Raw genomic sequence first — 24,671 nt, forward strand, 5'->3', positions numbered from 1 at the left:
GGAGTTACCGTAGGGCTCGCAATCTGCGAGTTTTAATTGTTTATTTATTTTTTCTCCCTGTTATGTTGTCCTCTGTGCTTCCAAAGCTCGGCACGGATTCGGCAGTGAGAAGGTTTCCTGGTGTTTGGAAACTTCTCTCTTTTTAAGACTCCCTTCCCGGGACGGAACTCCGTCCCTCCCTCTTTTGTCTCTTTTATTGTCTTTAATATTTTTTCCTACCTCCTTTCGAAGAGTTGGGTTGCTTTTCTGGGTGCCTGATGTCCTCTGCCGGCATTCAGAAGTTGTTTTGTGGAATTTACTCGACGTTTAAATGCTCTTTTGATGAATTTGTGGGGGAGAAAGTGTTTTCCCTGTCCTACTCCTCCGCCATCTTGGCGCCTTCCCCCAACTATAAAACCTTTAATAATTTACTGGATAGTATAAGCAAGATGCTAAAACCAGAGATGGTGCCTACTCGCCTATGTTCATTACCCCCAGCCAAACGCATAGGAAGTGCACCAAGTGAGGGGCGGGTGCATTATCATCTCACGGTCCAGGTCCAGGGAACTCCACAGGACTCCTAACGCACTGGTACTCTAAGGGCCCTGGGGCAGGGGTAAGGAGACAGTATAGGCTAGGAGTGGAAAAGTGTCTTCAGTACCCCCGCGCCTCCCCCCACTCCCCCCGCTCATAAAGATGCCCATGAGACACGAATAAAGAGACCTAGGAATTAAAGTGGCTGGCCTGATGATGCAAATATGTACAGTCAGCAGGCGGTACCTGCACGGGCTGGAAGGGCCAAGGGTAAGGGATGACTGTATGTACAAATACATAGAAGTCCGCGAGGCCTGGAATGCAACTCCCTTTGAGACTCTGTGTGCTGGCTGTGCACCAAATGTGATGTGGGCATGTGTGGCTTTCTTTCTCCCATGTGGCCTGTCAAGTAAAGCCTTTGTTGTAGCCTGTGGTTGGGCCTAGACAACCACACATAGATTTTTAATCAGTACTCAGGTTTCTCAAACTTAAAGTGAATTATTGAAAATCTGCATAACCGCTTTAGGAGTTGTTTGCAGGGTTGGGTGGGGATTCGCCTTTCTTGAACCTTTCTTTGTAGAGAAAATTATAAAACACTGTCGACTAAGAACATTTTTCTCTACAAATTGCAACGAAGTTGGCATACATCTTTTAAATAAACAATATACATGTATCTAAGTAACAGCTCACATAAATAGCATCCAGAATCTTTTAAGATGTTTTAAGGAAACAAAACCTTGTTTTATAGAATTGCAATGCTCAGTGTTCTGTAGCAAACCATTTTCTCTTGTAATGGTTCTTATTTATACCAAAACACAAGGTGTTTATTTATCTAGGTATTACACCTCTCATAATCTCTCTTCTCCCTAATTTTGGAAAATAAATATAACATGTTCTCTTTACGAGTTAATTATGTAGAAGAAATGGTACTACATTCCTAAGCATTAGAGCATTTTGAGGGACACGTACTGCTTTAAATATTTTGAGGAACATCTGGATTAGTCACTCTGCACAGTTCTAACTCTTAACATGATGCACAGTATACACCTAAGAAATAGCCACAAATGCAAATGAGTTCCTCCATTTTGCTGATTTTGGTGCCCATTATGAATCTCTCCAGAAAACAACTGTATCCAGTGTTGCTGCTGCTGCTAAGTCGGTTCAGTCGTGTCTGACTCTGCAGCCCCATAGATGGCAGCCCACCAGGCTCCGCCATCCCTGGGATTCTCCAGGCAAGAACACTGGAGTGGGTTGCCATTTCCTTCTCCAATGCATAAAAGTGAAAGTGAAGTCTCTCAGTTGTGTCCAACTCTTTGCGACCCCATGGACTGCAGCCTACCAGGCTCCTCCGTCCATGGGATTTTCCAGGCAAGAGTACTGGAGTGGGGTGCCATTGCCTTCTCTGGTATCCAATATTGTTGTCATATAATTCCACAGGTTCTTCTCTGCTCAGTTTATAGTTGGAAGTTATTAATACAATATCCTGTGAAATAGAGGAAAGAGACTTGGCAATTATACGGAAAGCTAGTATGTAGCACACAGACTATTTCCATAAAGGAGGAAACCTTTATATTAAATTTGGAAAACTCAGGAGTGGCCACAGGACTGGAAAAGGTCAGTTTTCATTCCAATTCCAAAGAAAGGCAATGCCAAAGAATGCTCAAACTACTGCACAATTGCACTCATCTCACATGCTAGTTAAGTAATGCTCAAAATTCTCCAAGCCAGGCTTCAACAACACGTGAACCATGAACTTCCTGATGTTCAAGCTGGTTTTAGAAAAGGCAGAGGAACCAGAGATCAAATTGCCAACATTTGCTGGATCATGGAAAAAGCAAGAGAGTTCCAGAAAAACATCTATTTCTGCTTTATTGACTATGCCAAAGCCTTTGACTGTGTGGATCACAATAAACTGTGGAAAATTCTGAAAGAGATGGGAATACTAGACCACCTGACTGCCTCTTAAGAAATCTGTATGCAGGTCAGGAAACAACAGTTAGAACTGGACATGGAACAATAGACTGGTTCCAAATAGGAAAAGGAGTACGTCAAGGCTGTATATTGTTACCCTGCTTATTTAACTTCTATGCAGAGTACATCATGAGAAACGCTGGACTGGAAGAAGCACAAGCTGGAATCAAGATTGCTGGGAGAAATATCAATAACCTCAGATATGCAGATGACACCACCCTTATGGCAGAAAGTGGAACTCAAAAGCCTCTTGATGAAAGTGAAAGAGGAGAGTGAAAAAGTTGGCTTAAAGCTCAACATTCAAAAAACAAAGATCATGGCATCTGGTCCCATCACTTCATGGGAAATAGATGGGGAAACAGTGGAAACAGTGTCAGACTTTATGTTTTGGGGCTGCAAAAATCACCGCAGATGGTGACTGCAGCCATGAAATTAAAAGACACTTATTCCTTGGAATGAAAGTTGTGAGAAACCTAGATAGCATATTCAAAAGCAGAGACATTACTTTGCCAACAAAGGTTCGTCTAGTCAAGGCTATGGTTTTTCCTGTGGTCATGTATGGATGTGAGAGTTGGACTGTGAAGAAGGCTGAGTGCTGAAGAATTGATGCTTTTGAACTGTGGTGTTGGAGAAGACTCTTGAGAGTCCCTTGGACTGCAAGGAGATCCAACCAGTCCATTCTGAAGGAGATCAGCCCTGGGATTTCTTTGGAAGGAATGATGCTAAAGCTGAAACTCCAGTACTCTGGCCACCTCATGAGAAGAGTTGACTCATTGGAAAGACTTGATGTTGGGAGCGATTGGGGGCAGGAGGAGAAGGGGACGATTGAGGATGAGATGGCTGGATGGCATCACTGACTTGATGGATGTGAGTCTGAGTGAACTCTGGGAGTTTGTGATGGACAGGGAGGCCTGGTGAACTGCGATTCATGGGGTCGCAAAGAGGTGGACACGACTGAGCAACTGAACTGAACTGAACTGATAACAAAGGAAGATGGCTCTACAGGTGAACATCAGCTTAACATTTCAGTTGTGCTACACAGGAAACTGAAAAAAAAAAAAAAAAAACACCACCACAGAATTTTATTTCTCAAATGTGTTTGGGATGATTTAATAAATAGTAACAGAATTCCCAGTAAAGTTAGAATTATAATTAATAGAGTATGTCACAGACACACTCTACTCAAAAATCTCAGTATGTACCATACACTGATGGTAGTAAATACTATTAGATTTTATATTTGAGATTTGCTAAGAGAGTAAATTTTAAGCATACTCAGCAAAAAAGAAAAGAAACACCAAACTATATGTGGTAATAGATATAGTAATTGACTTATTTGTGGTAATCATTTCACAATGTATGCATGGTATATCAAATTAACACATGTGCATGTTACATGTATATAAGTTTATTTGCTAAGTAAATACCTCAGTAATGTCAGAATAAAAAAAGAAGGGAGAGTGGACTGTATAACAACTCTCCTGCCTCCACTTCTGTACTCAGTCCTCTGATGATCTGATTAGGTGTAGAATTCCATGGGGAAAGGTGGCCCAGATAGAGTCAGCACCGCCTTTGGTTTTAGACTCTTGCTTATCCCATTGCAGTGAGTGATTAAAGGCTTAACTCTAAATTTGTGGCTTGTTGCTTTAATTGGCTGCTCTGGTATCTAGCAGCTGGGTTCTTCTAGCTCAGATGAGCACTTGAAAATAATCACAGGTCTATTGAAAACCTTTGTGCCAAGTCAAAACTGTTTTATCTTGTTTAATACACTCTCTTGCAGAATACATAAGATTTACCCTTCCTGTCACATTGTTTTACAGTTGAATCTATTAATATTCAACAACACAGGATGCCTAAATATTCAGGGCACCTGATTAGTATTTGAGGTCAAGTTTTGAGGCTTTGCCTGTGTTATCATACTCTTCCTAAATTTTAGCCCTGATCTCAGGCAATGGTCACAGCCTTGTTTCGTTAGTGAGAAGTCGTATCTCAGATTCTCACAGTGAGCTTCTTTGACATTTTAAACAGTTCTTGGTGACCTCTGTTCCAACAGCTCTAAGTTTCATTTTGACTAACTTATTTTTTCTTTCTAGTGTCAGTGGACATATTTTTCTTGATTTTGAAAATGAATGCATCTTTTAAATTTCCTTTCCTATTTTTGTTTTCCATTGACCTGTAGTTATATTTTTGATCAGTAATGTTTTATATATTTTTATATTTAACAATGATTGTTTTTTGACTGTAGTTATCAGAAATACAACCTCTATGTAATTGAAGATTTGTTGAGTTGAGAATTGAAAACAACTGATCTCTGGCCTGTGATAACTTGAAGCAGGGCTTTGGTTCCTGACCAGAGATTGAGGTCGTGTTATGGCAGTGTGGCTACCAAATCCTAACTATTAGACCAGTGGTCAGTGACAAGGCCCTGGCCCTTTTGCTTTGCAGAAACAGAATTCCCACAAAGACGGAAAGTAGCGAAACAAGAACAGTATTTATTAGGAGGAGAAAAACTCTTGTCTATTCACAAGTACTGTGAATAGACACAAAGGCAGACTCAGAGAAACTCGCTGAGTCATACCCTTATAGTTTGAATTATTTTCATGGGGAGTTTCTTCTGGGTTTTGTTTGGCCAATCCTTTTGATTTGCCTGGTTCAGAATCCATATTAGATACATCTCAGGATACTCCCATGTATGCACACTCATCTCCTGCCTCGCAACCAATAGGTTTTTTTACACATAATTTTTAATGAAGAATAGTTAGCCAGTATTTTTGACTGAAACAGTTGCATCTTTATTCTGAATACATGAGTATAAATGTCCATTTTTAGTATAACCTACATTTCTTCTAGTCTCCCTCACCCACATTTCAAGTAAAATAATGTAATATTTATTAAAAGCTGTTGTTATTCAAATATATTTTTCTAAATTTTATAACTTTAAGGGCTTGATGACAAAAGTCTTTTGAGATAATGCGGAATTTTAGAATTAGAAGGGACCTTCACATATGTTATAGCAGATTGACCTCCTTAAGGATTGAAGTGAAGTGAAATGAAAGTTGATCAGTCGTGTCTGACTCTTCAAATACCATGGACTGTATAGTCCTTGGAATTCTCTAAAATAGAATACTGGAGTGGGTAGCCTTTCCCTTCTCCAGGTGATCTTCCCAGCCCAGAGGTTGAACCCAGGTTTCCCTCATTTCAGGCAGATTCTTTACCAGCTGAGCCACAAAGGGAAGCCCCAAAATACTGCAGTGGGTAGTCTGTCCCTTCTCCAGTGGATCTTCTCGACTCAGGAATTGAACCAGGGTGTCTTGCATTGTAGGCAGATTCTTTACCAACTGAGCTTTTAGGGAAGTTTTCTTATGGATTATTTTATCTAATTTTTGCTCATTCTATTAATTCTCATATTCCTAGAGTATATTATTCTAGTATAGTATTCTATTCTATACTGATTATTCAGTCAAGTGCATTCCAATTCAATTTGAGTACATATAAGCACATAATTAGAGAAAAAATAAACAGTATCTTTAAATATGCTATATATTATTTTAAATTCCCATATAAACTGCATATATAAATGATTGTAACTATTTTTGACTCAGAGTTCTTGAATATCAGTTTTTGAAAATATTTAAACAGTAAAAATAAATTAATCTTTAAAATTTCATAGGGCATTAATGCTCAGTGAAAGAAGTCAGACATAAAAGAATACATATTGTATGACTTCACTGTTATAAACTAACCAGTAAAGACAAATCTACAGAGATATAAAATAAAGTTATGGTTATCTTGGAGAGTGTTGAGCACAAAGTCCTTTTTAGTATTTGGGAATGTTTTAAAATTTGATCTTAGTGAAATGCAGTGATGGTTTTACAATTCTTAACTATACTAAATTCACTGGTTTTTCAAAATGTGATTATTTTGACAGAAAATTTGATATAAAATAGTTTGACATTAAAAAAAAGTGGTCAGTGATTTTAGAGTCAGGTAGAGTTGGGTTTAAGTCACAGCTTCACCATCAATTGGTTATCTGACTTTGAACAACTTATTTAACTTCTCTGCCCCTTGGTTTTTCTCATCTGAAATGGGGGCACTAGTACCTACTTCACAATGTTGAATTAGAATTAACTGAAATAAGGTAAATAAAACATACTGCATCTTTTCTGACAAATAGTTAGATTAAGTTAATGGTACACGATCTGCTTGAGATATTTAGGTGTCTTGCTCTAGGAAAATAAAGCTGGCCTCTTGGACCCACATCAAGTTTTTTTTTTTTTTTTCCCCTATAGCAAACATAGGGAACTAGATCTACTGTGTCCCCAGCATCAAGTCTTGCATACTGTATTTCTCACTCAAATGCCAGCATTGTTTTCTCAGTTAAAAAATTTTTTCTTCTGCCTCTTTAAGATCAAAATTGCATGCTGATTAAATATTAACATAAGTGAGGTTGGGATTTAATGTTCTTTGTTGCTGTTGTTGAAGTCTTACAGAAAGGATACAGCAGTAGTGTCCCATTAAAACTTGACTATGATTTGATTTGTTCAATATTTCTATACACCTCTTTGTGAATACATTGATATAAGGGTTCCATAAGAATGAAAAGTGCTGAGGGTCTGATTTAAAGATTTTGTTGCTCTTGGGCTAACAGGGACCATAGTTAATTGCAACTGTTGGCAGTAAACAACTCCAATGTGAGGGCTATTGAGCTGCAATCATTTTAACAAGGTTTCCTGGGTGACAGAGCCTATGGTGCCAGCAACTCATTTGAAAAGATTGAAGCCACAAATAATAATACTAACTGAGCCCTCTGGATTAATGAGATACACTAATTCAATTCAGAGGAGCAAAACTTCATAGCTTGTTTTAACTGGTTGTGATTTTTATTAAATATGCCATTTAATTTGAAAGCAAAGCATTAGTCTTTGGCCCTATATCTACGTGTTTCTGTATTATAAATGAAGAAACATATTCAGTTGTAAAGTTTCAGAATGTTCTAATGTGAAAAAAGTGATGCTCTTTTTCCCTTGATGTTTCCACTACTGTTTTCTCTTATAAAGACCCAAAGAGATTTTGTAATACAGACACTAAACTGATTCAGATATGGTAATGCTGCATTTCAGTACTTTTATCCTTTGTATACTCAGAAATATTAAAAATCAAACACTTCTAAGCACTCTTTTCCTTACTCCCACAATGATCCTTTAAACTGTTTTGTGGTTTCTAGGCAAGGTAATGCTGTGGGTTCTTTGTGCCATAGCCTTAGGCTGCAAATGCTCTGAGTCCTTCAGTTTTATCCTTCAGAATTGTTCAAACTGCCTCAGTGCCAGCAGCACTGGCTTTCACATTGAGTCTCAGCCTTTTGAGCATCCCAAATTATTAGCAATCCTTCAACTTTTAAATAGCACATTGCCTATGATATGTAGAATATGCAGATCTTATTTTGAATTAAGTGCAAACATTTCTGCTAAAGCTTTTCTGAAGACTGTAATGATTCAGAATTCAAAAAGCAGACATTAAAAAATAAAGGTCAGATTGAATTTATTATTGAACTTATTATTCATGATAATTGAACTTATCCTAGTGGTAACTGGTATCAATTTGATAAACTAAAATTGTTTATATTTGATCATTATTGATATTTTTTTCTGAATATGTTTTACAGTGTTCACTTCTTGGTGTATTCCATTGGAGTATTAACTTTTTTAGATTTTTGTGTTTCTCAAATTGGTTATAATACTTGGTTTGCACATTACCTTAGAATAAACACATAAATTAGAAGAATTATCCTTTATTATTAGTGTATTTATGATGGTGTCAGTGAAGATAGTTATGAAGATTTATGTTTACTTTTAATTATATGTAAAAGATTATTTTAGAAACAACCATTTTGAGAGAAAGTTACAGAAAGTTCCCCTAAAACCCCTGTTCCCATGCATGTATAGCCTTCCAGTTATCAAAACTACTCAACAAATTCGTACCTTTTTAGGACAGATGAACCTACATTGACACATCATAATCACTCAAAGTCCATAGTTTACCTTAGGGTTTCCTCTTGATGATGTATATTCTATATAACTTTTTAGCAAATGGAAAATGACAAATATACATCATTATAATTTCACACAGAGCATTTTCACTGCACTGAAAATGCTATGCTCTGCCTATTCATTGACTTTCCCCAGTGTTTACTTTTTCCAGACTATAAAATATGAATTTTCAATGAACTGTCTTATTTAAACCTTATAGCAAACTCCCTAGCTGCAATTAATGGGCTGGGGGAATTACTTCATCTGAACCAGACCAATCAGATTCTTTCATTTGGAAATTTGAAATTGGTGTGGGATAAATTGCAGGAGCAAAGGATAAAGTCTAGTGGGGCTGCTACCAGACCCTATGGCCTGCTTATGCTCTTCTTGTGTGCATGGAGAATTAAATAATGGATGCTAGGGGGAAATATATAAGCAGTCACAAAAGAGAAGCAAAAATAAAATTCAGAAAAAGAGAATGGCTTGGGTTCTGGATTTCTAGTTCCTCCTGTTTACGGGACTACTGTACATGAATTACACAAGATGTTTCAGCATATGCTTTCCTTCCTTACATTAGCTTGAATTCTGTTATCTGCAAATTAAAAAACCTTGACTGAAGTTAATATTTTGATCGTTTTGTATACACATAAAATCATAAATATCAATAACCTCAGATATGCAGATGACACCACCCTTATGGCAGAAAGTGAGGGGGAACTAAAAGCCTTTTGATGAAAGTGAAAGTGGAGACTGAAAAAGTTGGCTTAAAACTCAACATTCAGGAAACAAAGATCATGGTATCTGGTCTCATCACTTCATGGGAAATAGATGGGGAAACAGTGGAAACAGTGTCAGACTTTATTTTTGGGGGCTCCAAAATCACTGCAGGTGGTGATTGCAGCCATGAAATTAAAAGACGCTTACTCCTGAGAAGGAAAGTTATGACCAACCTAGATAGCATATTCAAAAGCAGAGACATTACTTTTCCAACAAAGGTCCGTCGAGTCAAGGCTATGGTTTTTCCTGTGGTCATGTATAGATGTGAGAGTTGGACTGTGAAGAAGGCTGAGTGCTGAAGAATTGATGCTTTTGAACTGTGGTGTTGGAAAAGACTCTTGAGAGTCCCTTGGACTGCAAGGAGATCCAACCAGTCCATTCTGAGGGAGATCAGCCCTGAGATTTCTTTGGCAGGAATGATGCTAAAGCTGAAACTCTAGTACTTTGGCCACCTCATGCGAAGAGTTGACTCATTGGAAAAGACTCTGATGTTGGGAGGGATTGGGGGCAGGAGGAGAAGGGGACGCCAGAGGATGAGATGGCTGGATGGCATCACTGACTCAATGGACGTGAGTCTGAGTGAACTCTGGGAGTTGGTGATGGACAGGGAGTCCTGGCATGCTGTGATTCATGGGGTTGCAAAGAGTTGGACACGACTGAGTAACTAAACTGAACTGACTGAAAATCATAAACATAGCGCTTTCCCCATCATTTCAAATTACTGAGCTTTGTGTTCCAATGTAATTTCATTTAATCAGTCCAACCAAGAGTTATGACAAGAACAACAAAACCAAAATGACAGTATAGTCATTGTTCATTCCTTAATGCACTTTACTTGAGTGGGTTGCCATGCCGTCCTTCAGGGGATCTTCCCAACCGCAGGGATTGAACCCAGGTCTTCCACATTGCAGGTGGATTCTTTACCATCTGAGCCATCAGGAAAGCCCAAGGATCCTGGAGTGAGTAGCCCTATCCCTTCTCCAGGGGATCTTCCTGACCCAGGAATTGAAAAAGGGTCTCCTGCATTGCAGGAAGATTCTTTACCAGCTGAGGTACCAGGGAAGCCCTAATGCATTGGTAATCTTGAGTAAGTCATGTACCTATTTTGTATGCTAGTTTCTTAAACTGTCTAAGTAGATAAAAATTACATAGTTTCTATTATGTCTAGATTTGTCAGACAGTTATGCAGGTATTTTAAGAATTTCTTTAAAGTGCTAAGAAGGTGAGGAGAGTGAATGGGTGGGGTCTTTTGTCATTTGAAAAGCCCAGTTTTTACATATACACACACACACACACGTGTGTGCGCGCACACTCATAGTTACATACTGTCACATAGAAACTTACACATAAGCATATACTTGTAAATTCTATGTGAAAAGTTATTTTTAATATGGTAAGGAGACAGTTTGCTATTTGTTCAGTATCCAATTATATTACAGAGGCACTTGCTATCTTAACTGTTAAATACTCTGCAGCTACTTCTGCTTTATTTTTTTTTTTTATCATTATTTGCACTGCCTTTTAAAACCAATGAAAAAAATCATACATTTTCATGGGCAGATAACTCTGGGTCTTAGTTGGAAGAAAAGTGTATTGAAGTAAAAAGAAACATTTTATTTTCAGAAACACTGCTAGTCATAGGTCTTATACAGTTTACACTTCTTCATGTCCTGAACAAACCGTCCAGCTACTCTTGGATTTCTGTTTCTAATTTCAAAGCCTATTCCTAACTAAAACAAAGAGATTTGTACTTAAAAGATTCCCATTGATGAGGACTGCCTTGTTTTGTTCCTTAAAACCTAAGACGATGAGTTATCCAAAGGTGGTGGGGGATAAGGGGGAGAGATGGTAGTATGGAAAGATAACATGATGGAAGACAGCAGATTAGGAAGCTCCAGAAATCAATTCCTTCACCGAAACAACCACTGAACTGGTAGGAATGCAAAGTGGTACAGACGCTTTGGAAAATAATTTGAGTTGGTTGCAAAATTAAACATATCTTACTGTGTAATCCAGGATTTGTTCCCCATGATATTTTTATCCAAAGAAATTGAAAATATGTGTTCATACAGAAACCTGCACATGGATACTTATAGCAGCTTGATTTATAGTTGCCAAACCTGGAAGCAGTTAAAGGTGTCCTTCAGAGGTGAATAAAGCTGCAGCACATCCAGACAGTGGAATACTATTCATCAGTAAAGCAAAGTGCTCTAGCAGTCTATCAAAGACATGAAAAACCTTTAATGCATAATACTGTATTAAAAAATCCAATCTGAAAAGGCTTTCATACTATATAATTCCAAGTATATGATGGTATGGAAAATAAAAGTGAAGGAGACATTAAAAAGACCAAGGGTCATTGATGAATAATAGAGCACAGAAGATATTTAGGACAGTGAAAATACTCTATATGAAACCATAATGGTAGATGCATTGTATTTCACATTTTTCCAAACCCATAGAATTTATTACAAGAGGGAATCCTAATGTAAATTATAGACTTTAGGTGATCATGATATTTCAATGTATGTTCGTCTGTTATAACAATGTACTACTCTATTGTGGGATGCTGCTATGACAGAGTCTATGCATGTATGGAAGGAGGAGGTATATGGGAAATCTCTAACTTCCTCTTCATTTTGCTGTGAACTTAAAACTGCTCTAAAATTATAAATATTAAAAAAAACTAAAATGAACACTAGTATATTTTATTTTTGATATAGAACTTTTTATTTACTGCATTGTTTTAAAGCAAGTGCATACAACAGTAAATATGTTACTGCACAAAAGCAGAGTGGTATAATTGGTGATAAATAAAAATTAACACCATAAATGGGATAGCAGAGTTAGATAGGAGAGTTAAGGTATTTTATTAAAGATAATTTGGTATCAATTCAAAATAAACTTACAATTTAAACTAAAAATCTCCATGTTAACCACTAAAAAATTAACTCAGGAATACAAAGCAAAGAAAATGAAGAGGTGATTAAAATGGTACACTGGAAAAAATTTTTAAAAATCAAAAGAAGGTAATATTAAAAAAATTAAAGTATAAAAATATGTAAGATATATATATATATAAGAATAATAAATGGCAAAAGTGAATATTCCATTATTAGTAATTACTTTAAATAAGCTATGACCAACCTAGACAACATATTAAAAAGCAGAGACATTACTTTGCCGAGAAAGGTCCGTGTAGTCGAAGTTATGGTTTTTCCAGTAGTTATGTATGGATGTGAGACTTGGACTATAAAGAAAGCTGAGCACTGAAGAATTGATACTTTTGAAGTGTGGTGTTGGAGAAGACTCTTGAGAGTCCCTTGGACTGCAAGGTGATCAAAGCAGTCAATCCTAAGAGAAATCAGTCCTGAATATTCATTGGAAGGACTGATGCTAAAGGTGAAACTCCAGTACTTTGGCTACCTGATGTGAAGATCTGACTCCTTGGAAAAGACCCTAGTGCTGGGAAAGATTGAAGGCAGAAGAGTAGGGGATGACAGAAGATGAGATGGTTGGATGGCATCACCTACTCGATGGCCATGAGTTTGAGCAAGCTTCAGGAGATGCTGATGGACAGGGCAGCCTGCCATGCTACAGTTTATGGGGTCCCAAAGAGTCGGACACAACTGAACGACTGAACTGAACTGAAACCTTCCAGTTAATTTATAGATATTGTAAAAATGGAAGGAAACAACTATGTTTCAAGCAAATGATGCTTATAAGAGACCACCGTTTAACCAAAAGACACAAAGAGGAAGAAAGTGAGAGAATGCAAAGAGACATTTCATACAAAGAGTAATTGAAAATAAGCTGGGATGGCTCTAATAATAATAGAAAATACCAATTTTAAGACAAAAAGCTTTAGAAGACGTGCATTTATATTGATGAGTCAATTCATCAAGAGGGGATATCAAGCATAAACATATGCACGTCTAACAGTAGACCCTTGGAATAGATAAACATTCACAGAATTAAAGGGAAAAACAGATACATCTCGGTAATAATTGGAGACTTTAAACCTCACTGTCACTAATGCATAAAACATCTTGAGTAAAGGTCAGTAAGGAAATAGACAACTTGAACAGTACTTTAAAAACAACTAGACCTTATAATATACAGAAACATTGCAGTTACCAACAGAAGATTTCAGATTCTTCTTAAGTACACATGGAACATTTTCCAGAATAAAGCATATGTCAGGCCATCAAATTTCAGTAAACTTAAAAAGATTGAAATCATAAAAGGTTTCATGTCTTGGCTGCAATGGAGTAAAAGCTGGAAAGAAAGGAAACTAGAAAATTCACAAATATATGGAAATTAAACAGCACACTCTCAACCAACCAGTAGGTTGAAGAATTGTTAAAGAAACTATATTTTGAAATGAATGAAAATGGTAACACATCATACCAAAACTTATAGGATGCAGCGAACTACTACTCAAAGGAATCTATAGCTAAATATCTATGTTAATAAGAAAGATTTCAAATAAACCCACCTTTATCCTAAAGAGGTAGACATATAAAGACAAACTAAGATAAAGATAAAGTCATCAGAAGGAAATGAATAATAAATATTTCAGTAGAAATAAGTGAAAGAGGATAGAAAAAAATAGAATAAATAAAACCAAGTTGTTTCTTTAAAGGATATTAAAATTAATGACTCTTTAGCGAAACTCACTAATGAAGAGATACTCAAATAAGTACATCACTCTATATAGGAATTAATTCAAAATGTATCAACTTAATATAAGAACTAATTTTTTGCACTGTTAGAAAACAATAGGAAATCTTTATGACATCCCATTTGGCATTGAACTCTTGATTTGAAAATGAAAGCATGAGCAACTAAAGAGTTGAACAATCTTAGACTTCAAAAGACTTGGTAGTAATTTAAACAGATGGATGAGGGAAAAGGAGTAGGCAAGCTTGATCCCATCATTTTAAGGGATTCACTCTGTGTGTTCTACACTCTTGAGTTTTGGACAAATAATGACATATATGACATAATGACAAATATGACAAATAATGACAGTATCATATAGAGTAATTTCACTGCCCTAAAATACCTCTATGCTCAACCTATGCATCCTTCTCTCTCTGCTCTGAAATTAAGGTAACCTCTGTTCTTTTTTTATCTCTGTAGTTTTTCCTTTTCCAGAGTGCCTTGTAACTATAATTATACAATATGTAGCTTTCCAGATGCACTTCCTTCAGTTAGCAGTTTGTATGTAAGGTCTTTCCTAACTTTTAGGTAACTTTTAAGAGCTCATTCTGTATTATAGTTTCAGTTTAGGAGCTATTATCTGTGCTTTAAATAGTTGTATCCATATATTATTTATTATTTGTGTATTTATTGACTTTGTTTTAGTATATTTGGGAAAATTTATTCAAAATATTTTAGAATCAATTCAGATCAGATCAGTCGCTCAGTCGTGTCAGACTCTTTGCGACCCCATGAATGGCAACACGCCAGGCCTCCCTGTCCATCACCAACTCCCGGAGTTCACTCAGACTCACGTCCATCGAGTCAGTGATGCCATCCAGCCATCTCATCCTCTGTCGTCCTCTTCTCCTTTTGCCCCCAGTCCCTCCCAGCATCAGAATCTTTTCCGATGAGTCAACTCTTCACATGAGGTGGCCAAAGTGTTGGAGTTTCAGCTTTAGCACCATTCCTTCCAAAGAAATCCCAGGGCTGATCTCCTTCAAAATGGACTGGTTGGATCTCCTTGCAGTCCAAGGGACTCTCAAGAGTCTTCTCCAACACCACAGTTCAAAAGCATCAATTCTTCAGTGCTCAGCCTTCTTCACAGTCCAACTCTCACATCCATACATGACCACAGGAAAAACCATAGCCTTGACTAGATGAACCTTTGTTGGCAAAATAATGTCTCTGCTTTTGAGTATGCTATCTAGGTTGGTCATAATGTTCCTTCCAAGGAGTAAGCGTCTTTTAATTTCATGGCTACAGTCACCATCTGCAGTGATTTTGGAGCCCAGAAAAATAAAGTCTGACACTGTTTCCACTGTTTCCCCATCTATTTCCATGAAGTGGTGGGACTGGATGCCATGATCTTCGTTTTCTGAATGTTGAGCTTTAAGCCAACTTTTGCATTCTCCACTTTCACTTTCATCAAGAGGCTTTTGAGTTCCTCTTCACTTTCTGCCATAATGGTGGTGTCATCTGCATATCTGAGGTTATTGATATTTCTCCCGGCAGTCTTGATTTCAGCTTGTGTTTCTTCCAGTCCAGCATTTCTTGTGATGTACTCTGCATATAAGTTAAATAAGCAGGGTGACAGTATACAGCCTTGACGAACTCCTTTTCCTATTTGGAACCAGTCTGTTTTTCCACGTCCAGTTCTAACTGTTGCTTCCTGACCTGCATACAAATTTCTCAACGCAGGTCAAATGTTCTGGTTTTCCCATCTCTTTCAGAGTTTTCCACAGTTTATTGTGATCCACACAGTCAAAGGCTTTGGCAGTGTCAATATGGCAGAAATAGATGCTTTTCTGGAACTCTCTTGCTTTTTCCATGATCCAGTGGATGTTGGCAATTTGATCTCTGGTTCCTCTGCCTTTTCTAAAACCAGCTTGAACATCAGGAAGTTCACGGTTCACATATTGCTGAAGCCTGGCTTGGAGAATTTTGAGCGTTACTTTACTAGTGTGTGAGATGAGTACAATTGTGCGGTAGTTTGAGCATTCTTTGGCATTGCCTTTCTTTGGGATTGGAATGAAAACTGACCTTTTCCAGTCCTGTGGCCACTGCTGAGTTTTCCAAATTTGCTGGCATATTGAGTGCAGCACTTTCACAGCATCATCTTTCAGGATTTGGAATAGCTCAACTGGAATTCCATCACCTCCACTAGCTTTGCTCATAGTGATGCTTTCTAAGGCCCACTTGACTTCACATTCCAGGATGTCTGGCTCTAGGTCAGTGATCACATCATCGTGATTATCTGGGTCGTGAAGATTTATTGTTACAGTTCTGTGTATTCTTGCCATCTCTTAATATCTTCTGCTTCTGTTAGGTCCATACCATTTCTGTCCTTTATCGAGCCCAGCTTTGCATGAAATGTTCCTTTGGTATCTCTGATTTTCTTGAAGAGATCCCTAGTCTTTCCCATTCTGTTGTTTTCCTCTGTTTCTTTGCATTGATCGCTGAAGAAGGCTTTCTTATCTCTTCTTGCTATTCTTTGGAACTCTGCATTCAGGTGTTTATATCTTTCCTTTTCTCCTTTGCTTTTCACTTCTCTTCCCTCCCCAGACAGCTATTTTGCTTTTTTGCATTTCTTTTCCATGGGAATGGTCTTGATCCCTGTCTCCTGTACAGTGTCCTGAACCTCATTCCATAGTTCATCAGGCACTCTATCTGTCAGATCTAGGCCCTTAAAATCTATTTCTCACTTCCACTGTATAGTCATAAGGGGTTTGATTTAGGTCATACCTCAATGGTTTAGTGGTTTTCCCTACTTTCTTCAATTTCAGTCTGAATTTAGCAATAAGGAGTTCATGGTCTGAGCCACAGTCAGCTCCTGGTCTTGTTTTTGCTGACTGAATAGAGCTTCTCCATCTTTGGCTGCAAAGAATATAATCAATCTGATTTCGGTGTTGACCATCTGGTGATGTCCATGTATAGAGTCTTCTCTTGTGTTGTTGGAAGAAGGTGTTTGTTATGACCAGTGCATTTTCTTGGCAAAACTCTATTAGTCTTTTCCCTGCTTCATTCCATATTCCAAGGCCAAATTTGCCTGTTACTCCAGGTGTTTCTTGACTTCCTACTTTTGGATTCCAGTCCCCTATAATGAAAAGGACATCTTTTTTGCGTGTTAGTACTAAAAGGTCTTGTAGGTCTTCATAGAACCGTTCAACTTCAGCTTCTCCAGTGTTACTGGTCGGGGCATAGACTTGGATTACTGTGATATTGAATGGTTTGCCTTGGAAACGAACAGAGATCATTCTGTCGTTTTTGAGATTGCATCCAAGTACTGCATTTTGGACTCTTTTGTTGATCATGATGGCCACTCCATTTCTTCTGAGGGGTTCCTGCCCGCAGTAGTAGATATAATGGTCATATGAGTTAAATTTACCCATTCCAGTCCATTTCAGTTCGCTGATTCCTAGAATGTCGACATTCACTCTTGGCATCTCTTGTTTGACCACTTCCAGTTTGCCTTGATTCATGGACCTGACATACCAGGTTCCTCTGCAATATTGCTCTTTACAGCATCGGACCTTGGTTCTGTCACCAGTCACATCCACATTGGGTATTCTTTTTGCTTCGGCTCCATCCCTTCATTCTTTTTGCAATTTTCTCCACTGATCTCTAGTAGCATATTGGGTACCTATTGACCTGGGGAGTTTCTCTTTCAGTATCCTATCATTTTGCCTTTTCATACTGTTCATGGGGTCAATCAATCAGAATCAATTAGAATTTAGAATCTTTAGAATCAATTAGATTAAATTAACATCAAGGTTTAACCAACTTGATTAAGATTGTCACTTATGTGAAGTTTCTTAGACTTTAGTAAACTTAGTTTTCACATTTGTTTAATTGAAAGTTTTTGTGAATGTAGTAATATGATCTAAATTAATATTTTCCCAAATAACACTTAACTTATAAATTATCTTCTCATTAATTATGTCTAGTTTTTTCATATCAAATTTATACATATGTAAAAAATTATTTCCCTATCTTGTGTGTGAAAGTTGCTCAGTCATGTCTGACCTTTGCGACCCCATTGACTGTAGCCTGCTAGGCTCCTCTGTCCATGGAATTCACCAGGCAGGAATACTGAAGTGGGTTGCCATTCCCTTCTCCAAGGGATCTTCCCAACCCAGGGTTTGAAGCTAGATCTCCTGCATTGAAGGCAGATTGTTTACCATCTGAACCACCAGGGAAGCCCATCCTATAATATGTTATTATTTTCTCATTAATTATGCTCAGATTTGTCAAATATCAAACTTACAGGAAAATTTATTTCTCACATCTTAATAAAGGGTAAAGGCTAAGTAATAACTGAAAATGTATGTGTAAAATTCAAAATCAAAGACATACTCAACATATGTGTTTAATTATGTCCGACCCCTTGCCACCTTACAGAGTGTAGCCTGCCAGACTCCTCTGTCCGTGGAATTTTCCAGGTAAGAAAATGGGAGTGATTAGCCTCTAATTAAAATAAATTTAAATTAAAAAAAAAAAAAGAATATCAAAGGTACCGTAGATTAAAAAAAAAAAAAGAAAACGGGAGTGGTTGCCATGAACTCTTCCAGGGGATCTTCCTGTCCAGGCATCAAACCCACGTCTCCTGTGACTCCTGCATTGGCAGGCAGATGGAAAGCCCATCCTATAACATAATTATTATTTTCTCATTAAGTATGCCCAGTTTTGTCAAATATAAAACTTACACATATGTGAAAAAATTATTTCTCTAATCTTAATAAAGGGTAAAGGCTAAATAATAAACAACTGAAAAATGTATGTGGAAAATTCAAAGACATATCCAAACAAATCACCAAATAGATTATTTTTAGATAATCTTTCCAGTGAATGATTGATTTGGGTCTAATGCTTTTTACTTTTAGATACAATATTTTGTTGACCAATCTGCCTTCATAGAGAGGAGTATAACTAAAAGTATTTGTCTGCATAGTTAACTAAATAATAAAATTTCTAGTGCCACACTAGAAAACTAAAGGGAAGAGATAGGAATTGATGAATACAGTTTATATTTTTTTCATAAAGACACAAATTTATAAATGCACTTATGAAAATATCTTCCGGAATGCAATGAATATAAACAATTTTATGATCATATCTAGTTATTGAAATTATATGTTTAACAATAATGTAAAAATATTAAAAATAATTATTAGTATTATTGCCTAGCTAAATTTGCCACATACTTTTCAGTCTTTTTCTCTTTATACTCCCAAATATTTAGCAGAAACAGCAAGTCTCCATAGATAAATTGAACAGTTTTTTACTTTCCATCATGAAGAAAAAAATGAAATCTTGTTAACTAAAACCAATGTGTTACATAAAATAAGTTTAGAGAAATGTTTATTAAACTAATGGACCATTTGTGAATTAGTATTAGTACAAATTGAACAATTACTGAACTAACTAGTAAGAATGAACTTGGATCAATGAAAGTTGCTGTAACAGTCCAGTAGACATAAACTCATAGCACTTAAGTGGAAAGGAGTTCATAGAGATACAGATGCAGAGGAGAGCCATAAAATAAGACAGCCAAGGAAGAAGATACAGCTGTTACAAACTTCTATTTACCTAAAAAATTAAAAAAAAAAAAGACATACATAGTCAAAATTCCATGAACCGAAAGAGCTATGAAAAGATGGTGATAGATATTAAAAGGACTTAATCAGAAACTTATATAGATGTCATTTTTCTAAGGATTCAGAGGATTTAAATAATGAATACAATTAATTTAAAATATATTGTAGAACTTTTGTCAAAAAAATCACTATAAATCGAGCATTGATAAAAATCATTGAAATTAACTGTAAAGTAAGACACAACATCTGAAAGACGTATTCTCTGACTGAAAATGTAGAATAATAAGAAAGTAACTATTAAGCAAAGTCTAAACATGTCATCAATTAATGAAAAATTACATTGGATGCTGAAATATTTAGTGTTACTTTGCAGGTGTGCAAATCTCTATATACTGATTCAAATTGCAAATATATGCTAGAGACGGTTGATGTATTTATTTATTTATTTATTTTATATATTACTTTTTTTTAATGGTGTCATGTTTTATTTCTTTTTAATTTTATTTTATTTTTAAACTTTACATAATTGTATTAGTTTTGCCAAACATCAAAATGAATCTGCCACAGGTATACATGTGTTCCCCATCCTGAACCCTCCTCCCTCCTCCCTCCCCATACCATCCCTCTGGGTCGTCCCAGTGCACTAGCAGTTGATGTATTTAAATAAGGAAACATAAGAGTAAGCATTTCACTTTTTTGGTAGTCATAAAGCTTTAAAAGGAATGGAAGTATCCATTAGTATGCTGCTGCATCGCTTCAGTCATGTCTGTCTGTGTGACCCTATGGACTGCAGACTGCCAGACTCCTTTGTCCATGGTATTTTCTAGGCAAGAGTACTAGAGTGGGTTGCCATGCCCTCCTCCAGGGGATTTTCCCAACCAAGGTCTCCTGCATTGCAGGCAGGTTCTTTATTACTGAGCCACCAGGGGAGCCCCATTCATTAGTATGGAACTGGTTACATTTTTATGTATTTATTATTTATGGATAGTTTTCAAAGCTAATAGTGTCCCATGGAAAACAAGGTTCAAGAAAATATAATTTTGGGAAATTAAATTAAAAATTAAATTATTAAACATCTTATCTATTTATCTATCTGTACACATACATATTAAACACCTTGGGGTTTCCCACATGGTTCTAGTGGTAAAGAAACTGCTTGTCAGTGCAGGAGACATAAGAGCGGCAGTTTCGATCCCTGAGTCGGGAAGATCCCTTGGAGAAGGCAATGGCAACCCACTCCTGGAGAATCCATGGAATAAAGGAGCCTGATGGGCTACACAGTCATAGGGTCACAAAGGGTCACACATGACTGAAGCAACTTGGCACATACTTTAAATGGCTTATGCATCCAAATTCATGATAGTGGTTGGCTTTAAGAATGACTTCAAAGGAATAAGATTAGGAAGCTAAAGTGTAGGAAAATATTTTTTCCATTAAAATAATCTGTATTCTCTGTAATGGCCTATACAGGAGAAGAATCTTGAAAAGAGTGTGTGTGTATGTGTGTGTGTGTGTATATATGTATATGTATGTATAACTGACTGATTTTACTGTGCACCTGTAACTAAGAAAACATTGTAAATCAACTATATGCCTATTTAAAAAAAAATCTCTTATATGTTTCTTGCTATATGGCATTCTGTAAAAGGCAAAACTGTGTAGATGGTAAAAAGATCATTGGTTGCCAGGAATTAGGGGGAGAGAAGGATGAGTAGCTGAACTGTAGAAGATTTTTAGGGCAGTGGAAGTAATGTATATATATATGATGGTGGATACATGCCACCCCTACAGTTGTTCAAAGCCAAGAAAGTATAACACCATGAGTGAAACCTACTGTAAACCATGATTGGTGATAAGGATGTGTCAATATAGGTTCAGATCCCTGTATCTTCCTCTCAGTTTTACTGTGAACCTAAAACTACACCCAAAAAGGTCCTTAAAAAATCTGATAAATGTAAATTATATAGGATGATGTAAAATTTGGTTTATAATTTTGAATAAGTATGATTGCTTAAAATGAAATAGAGAGTAAATCACTGATTGACCATTACACTCATCAAACCTTATAAGAAGCTTTAAGATTCTTGATAGCAATAATATACTCGCTGGCCTTGATGTTTACTAAGCTTGCTGCCTGAGATCTTATCTCTCCCCAAATAGTAAGGGATCTGCTAATGGGCATTTACCATGCCTTTTTCTCCTGCAACTGACTTTTGCTGATTTCAGCTTTTGCTGTTTGGCTTAGGCCTGCTTCATTTCTCATGCATTTCATGGTTGGATGATAGGACATGTGGATATGTGTTTATTGTCAATAAGCTAATTAGAGGAAAACAATCTGAGATAAATATCTAAGTCAGTTCCTGGATAAGACAGTTCTTAGCCAGAATAGGGTTATTTAGATACTCATATTACAAATGTCATACAGATTACAAAAGGTAATTAGGCACTACTTCTGCTAACAACTATTGCTGGAATGTGTGTGTGTGTTTTAATAGCTTTGTCCACAGATAAATTATAGACTGTGTCCAAGATAATGTATTTGCACATTTATCAGTGCCTGTTTTCTGTCCGTCTGTTAAAGGCAGCCTCCACTTCATGTTTGTATTCCTCTGTATATATGCTTGTTTTTTTTTTTTTTTTTACTTTAAAACCATCAAAAGTTTTATTGTTAAGCCAGTTTTGAGGTTTAAAACATATTTGTTAGCAATTGTTAAACAACGTATTTTTTCCCTTTGACACTGCATATTTTTCTTTTTTTTTTTTTTAATTTTATTTTATTTTTAAACTTTACGTAATTGTATTAGTTTTGCCAAATATCAAAATGATATATATGCTTGTTATGTGACTTTATCTTACATGAACAAAACAAAAAATAAATTTAAGTCTAAATGTACAAATTGGAGGTGCCTCGTTTGTTATTTTGGTCTTCTATGGGGTTTCTTTTTTAGTAGTTTTTAAATAAATATGCCAATCTCAAGTAGAGATTGTGTGAGTGTGAGCCAAGATTTTAGTGATCTGGGTAAATCTGGATGTATGAAACAAAGGAAAAAAAGAAAAAAAAAACAGAAGGGATATGATAAGAGATAGATCCAGAGGAGATTTCATAGTTTACTGTCTTCCATTTTAACTATTATACTACTCTACTGAAATTGCACTATGGTAAGCATGATAGTTCTTATAATCTGTGGTATTTAACAAAGGTGATTTTGTGTTTTTTTCCTGCCTGTGTGCGTACTTAATTCCTGCATTACCATGAATTTTTCTTTTAAAAACTCAGAAGAACTACCTTCTTTTTTTGCTTCATTTGGCATTATTTATTTGTCCTTTTAATTATTTCACAGTCCTATAGAGTAATGCAATTATAAGAAAAATGTATAACTCAGCATCATAGTTTGTCATTGTAAAAATAGCATGAGATACATGACAAGTGAATTCTCAGTAGGACCTTAGATAAACTGAGGGAGGCTTCTGCTTAGCTGTTGTCTGTTTCGTAATTTAAATTCCTCCCACAGTTCTCTAAAGGACAGTAATTTAGATGTATCATTTAAACTACTAGTGTCATACTGTCTTCCCATAATTATTCAAGTTGAAGTGAAAAATTACTCCCCAGCTATTCTTAACCTGATATTTTATCAAATAAAGGAATTTATGGATTGTTCTAGCGAGCATTTAAATAATAAATGAAAAGAATTCCAGATGAATACATTGTCCTTTAAAGTTAGAAGGGTTTCCTTTCTCAGAGGAGCAACTAAGATGCCAAGGCCTCTCTATGTTGACTTATTAGTGTCACCAAAAGGAAGTAAATTGTTGGAAATATAAAGAAAATAGACTTATATCCCTCATGTGAATTATTCATGCTCAGTAGATATATAACAGTTTCTCTTGAAATGTAAAAATCTGTATATAGAGAGATACTCACATACTGTCACACTCAACACTTTAATATTATTTGCCCATAAAATATTTCATACTGGTACAATTATGAATAATTAAGAAAATAGAAACTAGGAATCTTAAGAAGGACCAGGCTGTTTCTCACTGGTAAGTAAAAGAACTTAAAAGTAATCTGTGCACTTATCTAATCCATCACTCACATCCTCAACTGATATTTCTACAAGGTTTTCTCTTATGCTTATTTTTCTTTCTCATCCTTTAATATAGAACAGTCAGTAAATTAATAGTAAGAACTGAAATAAACATTTTCAATCAATTTAAAAAAAAATCTTTGTTATTAACTAATTAATTATTGATCATCTTATTCCCTCAGTTAGAAGACATTTCAAAGAAACTTTGGAAAAGACAATAGCAGTTTTTCATCAAACTAACACACTTCATAAGACCTGATGATTAAATCCTGCCTGGTCTTTTTCAAATCCAGGAACTAGATTGTATGTTACCTTGTATCACTTATCAGTTTCTTTGGAGAAGTATCAGGTATCCTTGCAGACAAATTGGGCTTTGAGATCAAATGTACCTGGATTGGAATCTCAGTTCTCTCAATGAATGCTCATGTGAACATAGGCAATAATTTCTGATCTTTAAGTTCTCCATCTAGATTTTAGAGGAAAAAAATCTTTTTAATGTTTATAACCTCATTTTTTATTGAGGAATAATTGACATATAACATTAGTTTCAGTCATGCAAAATAATGGTTCAATATTTGTGTACATTGTGAAACAGTCAGCACAGTAAGTCTAGTTTACATTGTCACCTTAGTTACCAAAATTTTTTTTCTTGTGATAATACTACTTTCTTAGCATCTTTTGAATAGGTAATTCAGTATTGTTAACTATAGCCATCATGCTGTACATTAATTCCCCATGATTTATTTACTTGATGACTGAGAGTTTGCAGTTTTGACCCCCTTTACATATTTCTGCCACCACCACCGCCCCCCCCCCATCCTCTTGCAATAACCTGCCTGTCCTCTGTATCTGTGAGCTTGGTTTTGTGTGTTTGTGTTTTTGTTTTTAGATTACATACATAAATGAAATCAAACAGTACTTATCTTTCTCTGATTTATTTCACTTAGCATAATTACCTTAGAGTCTATCCATGTTGTTGCAAACAGCAAGATTTCATT

At 36.2% G+C, this 24,671-nt stretch overlaps 1 long non-coding RNA gene across 5 annotated transcripts in view; it reads left to right on the top strand.

The window, feature by feature from the left end:
- LOC147375931 (uncharacterized) overlaps window positions 1-24,671 on the top strand; it is a 138,461-nt gene that overhangs the window by 34,770 nt on the left and 79,020 nt on the right. The window lies entirely within an intron of this gene.

This window comes from Bos grunniens, chromosome 3 (assembly GCF_055505025.1).
Source record: "Bos grunniens cultivar Pamir isolate PY7600 chromosome 3, Bosgru_T2T1.0, whole genome shotgun sequence".
Classification (NCBI taxonomy): domain Eukaryota; kingdom Metazoa; phylum Chordata; class Mammalia; order Artiodactyla; family Bovidae; genus Bos; species Bos grunniens.